Below are 6939 nucleotides of genomic sequence, written 5' to 3'. Positions count from 1 at the left end.
TGAGTCAGAGACTTCCTCTCGCTATTGATGGAAAAATTATCTGCAAGTTCGGCCACATCACTTGGAAAAAAAAAAAAAAAGATGCAACCTGCTCATGATGCAACCTGCTCACTAATATAGCTGGAAATGTTCCAAGTTCTTGGCCTTTAAGCATAACCACATTTGAAGAGAAGATTCATCTAGCACCTACTTGCCCTTACTCAGAATAGCGAGGGAAACTGCTTGTGCGCATACATAATTTTAGATGCAGCAGATCGATTTCTGACACACATCAACTAGAGACACCAACCCACTTTTGACGTTTTCCTTTCACCAACTTCAGTTTGTTCATGTTCTCTGTTGCAGTTTTCTTTGTAAAGGTTGAACGAGTCCCCTATGCTCAAGCAAGGCAATGGCCATCTCAGATGCATTCATTCCACAGCCCTGAACGTTCAGTTCAGTAGCAGATGCCCAGGAAGACAATTAGTAAAAGTGACACTTCATTGATATGTTCTCCTAGCTTTCCCTTAACTAGAGTTCAGGAGCTTTTGAAGTTACTTCCCTTCCAGCCCAAAATCATTCTACGAATCCAAGAATAGCTTTTGATAGACTTTCCACCATGAGTTCTCAAAAGTTTAAAATCCATAAAACCTGAAAGATTTGCATCATTCCTTCCTGCAGTGGAAAACTCCTACTCCTGACATAAAGGTCTGTCCTTAATGTTCTTACAGTTTAAGAGGCCATGAGCTAAGATAAGCCTGCAGGAGAGGGAAAATGCCTCAGTACAGAACCTGGTGGAAACCTGAGTATAAGTACACACGTGCACTTACCATCAGGTTCCTGAAGGGTCCTACATGGCTGCTACTGCCAGCTGGATCCTCCACTTGGTCTAAACAAGAAAGATACAGGAATGAAACACAGGGAAAGTGGAATGGAAACAATGACAAAGGAATAAATGAAGGGCAGAACTTAATATATGTGTATCTGCATTAGAAGAACTGCAAAAGAAAGATGCAAAGGAAAATGAATGAAAGAAACAGATGGGAAGTAGCTACTTGCGTACAGTGACAAAAGAGGAATGCATCAATTTGTCTCACAAATTAGTTCTTAAATATAGGGTTTTTTTCCTCCCTTTTTTCCTCACTTCTGTTGTAGATAGCTCAGCCCAAGCATTAGCTGCCTTTAAACCTTTACAATACCCATGCAACATTTAGCACAAACACAGGGACAGAAGATCTTGTGCTACTGCCAATGCCTGGGTAATTGGTGCTACTTATGCTACAGGCCCTCTTATTTCAGAGGGCTTCAGCTGACTGTAACAAAGTAAGAATTTAAGAGACCAGTAGTATTTATTTGCCCATTGTTCATTTTATTGAGTAAAAAAATGCTATCTCAAAACAACCTATGACCTCCTATTTTGGCTGTTAACCAAAGTACTAATGGGGAACTGTAAAACCACTGAATTATCTCTGATGGGATGGGACAAGCATACTCAGATGCCAGGAGGGAATTAAGCAGTCTTTCCATTCACTTGGAGCTCAATTCTATAATTAAATATTGCTAAATGGTACAAGATGCTATTATCTTTAATAACCTTTAAGTGCAGCACCAAACATGTCCAGGGTTAATATCATAAAGTAAAAAGGACACTCATATCTGATCTCAAACACTGTTTTAATGACTTGTAAGAATTATGAAAGATTTGCCTCCCTAAAACCTTGAGTTAATAAGGGAAAAGAATGACTGGTATGAGTTCGCAGTATTCCTTTAAAACCTGGAGTCAACAACTAACTGCAGCCCAGTAATGGATCTACACCATCTGTGCTGTGACTTTGAAGTACCACAGATACCTGCCCAAACCTCATCTCCTGGAGAACAGTGGAGAAGCTACCTCAGGGACCCCTGGGAAGTATTTTCAGAGCAGAGAGGAGTGAAGCCACCTCAAAAGGATGTGGCTAAAGGCTAAAGACTCTGACAGTGACCACAATGCAGTTTCATGATGTAAAATACAGTGTAATGATGTAAGCTCACTAGTCAGATCCCTTTGGGACTGGTTCAGATTAGTGAAAATTTGCATCAATCAATTCAGCTATTCATTTTTTTCCTCCTATTGAAAAAATAAATCATTATTTTGGCATTGGAGAGAATGGAATAAAGATTAAGTGTATACACAAGCTAAAAAAGTCCTTAAGGAAAATTCCACAGAGGACAAGTGCATAACCATTCCTGCATTATTCTTATTCAGGAATTCTACAATACTGATGCAAATTGATTTTTAGTTTGAGATAGTTTGCTGGGCACCAGGATTCCTGTATGTACAGTACTGGCAGATGTCATGCTTTTCCAAGTAAATTCCTTAGACCTCCAGGCATCTGTAAAAATCTGACAAGCTGTTTGTTCTGGAAGACAGGCTAGAAAAAAAGGAATGCCTTTTACATGCACAAAAAAGGTCATATTCAAAATAACAACATAAATTGCTCCAAAAAATTAAACAGCAAGTTGTGCTAGCTGCAGGAACATGAAAAAAAAAATGCAGAAACACTGCAGTGATGGCTTAGAATCTTGCCCAACTGTGGCTGTCACAGCATACAAATGCTGCAGACTTTACGTATTTAATAAATGGAATTAAGGACTAAAGTAACTAAGGACCAAAAAAGGTATTGAATTCGAAACACCCATTATGAAGATGTGAATACTCACGCTGTTCCTTTAACACATCCTCTGTTAGCAGTTAAGTAGCTTCACTTGGATTATTTTTTATTATTACTTTCTATTCTGCCATTAGCCATGGTTCATTACACTGTGAAATCTTGTTTAGAAAAAATCTTTATTACTACCCACCAGCACCTGCTCAGACAGCAAAGCCAAACTGTAAACCTCTTGGCTAAAAACAGCAACAACATACCTGTGTGTTAAGAGCTTTCTTAGTCACTGAGAACAGCCAAGAAGACTTAACACTTCAGGAAGGCTGGTAGGTAGGACATGCCTCATGTATATCTAAATAAATGTATGTGAGGATTATTTGTGTAATCATGGGGTCACAAATTTGCTGAAAACCTGACCTCAAAGCCATATGGCTCTCTAAGTATTTTATTTAAAGATCTACATAAATTGCCCAAATTCAAAGGGTATAGTAGAGTTCACTGCAGGGTGGTTCATTAATTTTTAAAGAGAGGCTGCAGGATAAGCACTGCAGACAAACTTCCATCACATTACTGCGTCAGAGTATTCTACTCACAGCATTGTAAGTCACAGCCTATTGTAATTAAGTCATTTCTAAATTGCTCTGCAAAGTTCAAGTGATCTAGGATAGGTGAGGTTATTTCACTACAGTGGTCAAAATGTCACACTGCAAACTACTGGAGAAAGAGGAAGGGAGACTTAAAATAGAAGGGGTAAGCCACAAAGCTACTAAAAAATAGGCTAGGAATAGAGAAGATTAAAACCCTGAAAAAAGAAACCTCAACAATTCTGTTTCAGTAAAACAAAGTTACTTAAATATTATGACACCAACTTCCAATCTTTCTTACAAAATATTACTGTTAATACAAAAGTACAGCCAAGTTCTTTTCAACTGCTTGCATTTAAATATTGCTTGGAAACTTGATGAGAGCAAGCAGAGCTGGAAAACTCTGAACACATGTACATGATCACCTGGAAGGGAGGAGAAGTCTTTTGATCTCAAAATCTTCCAAATTGAAACGAAACAAAATATGAAACCACTGCCTACCAAAAAGCTTTGGGGAAAACTGCTCTTGTACTGGGCATGAAAGCTGACTACAGAGCCCAATAAGATGCCTCCCCAGACCCCAAGGTTCAGATAGCCAAGTGCTGCTATAGAACAGCTTTGGTGGTACATCTCTTTTCACATACTGATGCGATTCAAGACAGAACAAAAGCTTTTACTTTATTGTTAAGAATGCTATACTAGGAGCGTTTTCCAACTTGGCATCCCACCTGGTATGCACACACTTAAATCCCTTTCTAACACCTCATGACAAATTTCCTCCCCTAGGCAGAAAGGTACCCATCTCTGATCCAAAAATACAGGAGTATGACAACATTAACCAACTCCTCCGTTTTCAAGATTAGATCTTTCTAAAACCAACCAGTAAAAAGAAAAAAAAAATTATTAAGGATGCTAAAGCAGCACATCTTTAACTTACACCCCAACAATTTTAAGGGTGAAATTTGAGCCACAACTCAATTTTTTGAAACAAACACCCAATTAAAGGGGACATCACTAAAATTAAAGCTGAAGGCTACAGCACAGTGTCATTAAGACATAAGCATATTGCAGCAATGCTGTCAAGGGTGCATGACAATGTGCAGAATAAGACAACGTTTAAGTGCCATTATTACCTTGTTTTCCTCAATCCATCATTATAATAATTGGTGGGGCATTTTTCTTACAACACTATTAGGAAGTTAACAGATACAAGTAGTTTATGTCATCACCATTTCAGGTATTGTTAAGCAAATGCAATGCTAAAATTAACAGGAGCTGTTAAACAGTGCACAATAAGTACCACAAAGGGATTTTAACTTCTGGTTCCCAGGAATCATGAGAACGGAGAGGTTCAGAAGATCTTAGTTCTGTATCAATCTTCTCACAACTAATACATCAGATAACGTGGAGAGGGGCAACACATGCAGCTATATACTTTGGAAAAACACCTTCGAAAAACACCAGGCAAAGTCCCACCCCTGCACTACAAAAGTGGACACTGAGCCTATGTTGGCCTCAGCAGTCTCTGCTGGATTGATTCCTCCCACAGCTGGAAGCTCACATTACCTGTCGGGCCTTGTGCTCAGCACAACCCCACCACTGTTCTTGTGACAAAGGCTCAGCAGGACATCGCACTTGAACTGCCCGTGATCCCAACTCACTGAAATACCAGGGGCTGACCACCCTGGGCTGCCTTCATCTCTCCACCTCCTTCCACCACAAGCTGGGAGGAAAGACCAAAGTAGTGCACGCACAGTCTGTCCTCTAACAGGGTCACAGGAGTCAAGTGGTACTACAGGTCACCAGGAGGGATATTGCAAAGCAGAAGTTACAGAAGCAAGATCTCTAAAGAGGAGCTGCCTGTCCCATTGTTCTAGATAATCTGTTTTCCCTGGCTCTAATTCCAGACTCCATGACTGGTACTGCTAGTGCCCTTTGAAGACTACAAAGAGCGGCAGCAGAGATAAACGGCTGCTTGCTATCAAGAACAAAAGCAAATGCAGTGAGCAAAGTTCTTAGCTCATTTTTCTGCAGCAGAACTTGCATCTCTCTTCCTTAAAAAGCCACTTGCAACTTTACAGGGTAGAAGCAGGAGAAAGAGGCACAGTATAAGCATGGAACTTACAGGTAATTCTATCAGTACCAAACTGCCTGTTGGTATTGCTACACATTAACCACCACTTCATGTATAAATAGCAGCATTTTAATCACTGCCTTTTCTGACCAGATTATAAATGTTGCAATAAAGTCTCACCTTGGGAAGATACTTCCATAAATCTGAAGACAGATGCCCACAGCCCAAACGATGTATTTAAATGTCTCTACTAAGCACCAAAACACTCATTTTGCAGAAAGAAAGAGAGCAATGCATTTACTGTTAACATGACATTTGCATACAGATGAACTTGTTGCCATGGAAAATAAGAAAATTCAGGGCTGGGCTATTTAAAACACCAATTTTCTGCAAATGTTTGACAAAGTCGCCACTTCAGTGACAGCACTGAAGATCATGTTACTATATCACACCATGAACTGTTTAAATCATCTAGTAATCAGTACAAGAAATGTTAGCACAACATAATAAGGTGTGTCACACCAGCACAAAGAAATAATGCAACAATTTGCAAGAGGAAATATATTGCCATTATATGGAGTTCTACATGAGCCCAGAACAACTTAGCTGAAGCTATTCACCAAATTGAGATAAAACAAAATTGAGAGTAAAATATTAAGAAAGGAATATTCTCCAGTCTCTTTCATATGCTACTTTTGTAAATTATGTACCACCACTCTCTGCAAGAAATATCATAGAATGGTTTGGAAGGGATCTTAGAGATCACCCATTCCAACCCTGCTGCCAAAGGCAGGGATGCCTCTCAACTACACTTGGTTACTCAAGGCCTCATCCAACCTGGCCTTAAACACCTGGAGGAAGGGGTCACCCACAACTTCTTTAGGCAGCCTGTCACAGTATCTCACCACTCTTGTACTGAAAGCTTCTTCCTAAGCTCCAGTCTGACCCTGCACTCCCTCAGCTTCAAACCATTCCCCTCAGTCTTCTCGCTGCACACCCTTATGAGAAGTCCCTCTTGACCCTTGCCATAGGAACCCTTCCTGTATTGGAAGGCAGTCCTAAAGTCCCCCTCAGTCTGTTCTTCTCCAGGTTGAGCAATCCCAGCTCCCTCAGTCTATCCTCACAGCAGAGGTGGTCCAGCCTTTGGATCACCTTTGTCCAAAGAGGAGTTTATACTGTTTGCAGTAGTATGGCATCCACATCAACACATCTCAGATACTTAATGTCTTAAGCCTTCTGACTATCCACACACAGCATAAATCATAGGAAGTCCTCAGTTTATAGACTACAAGACTTACTCATCCCTAATGACTTAAGTAGTACAGAATGTCACCCAACAAAGTATGGCAAACAAAGATCCACAGGGTTTAATTCTATGCAATTTTAACCCACACAAGGACTGTGATGAAACAATTAAGTGTAAATAATTAAACAGAGCTTTTATCTTAGCAGGGTTTAAAAATGTTATTTCTGCCCCCATGCCAATATTTCTAAAACTACAACAGCAGAGTGGCCAAACATGCAGACTTGCTCTAGAATTTCTCAATCTCTCAACATCGTGGTTAAAAAGACAGTTTTAAACCATCACAACCTCCTACCCTCCCTAATAACACAACTTCCCACCATTCACTACAAATTCCTAGGAAGTTCCTTGATA

Source organism: Indicator indicator, chromosome 32, assembly GCF_027791375.1.
Source record: "Indicator indicator isolate 239-I01 chromosome 32, UM_Iind_1.1, whole genome shotgun sequence".
Lineage (NCBI taxonomy): Eukaryota > Metazoa > Chordata > Aves > Piciformes > Indicatoridae > Indicator > Indicator indicator.
This window is presented reverse-complemented; position numbering follows the sequence as displayed.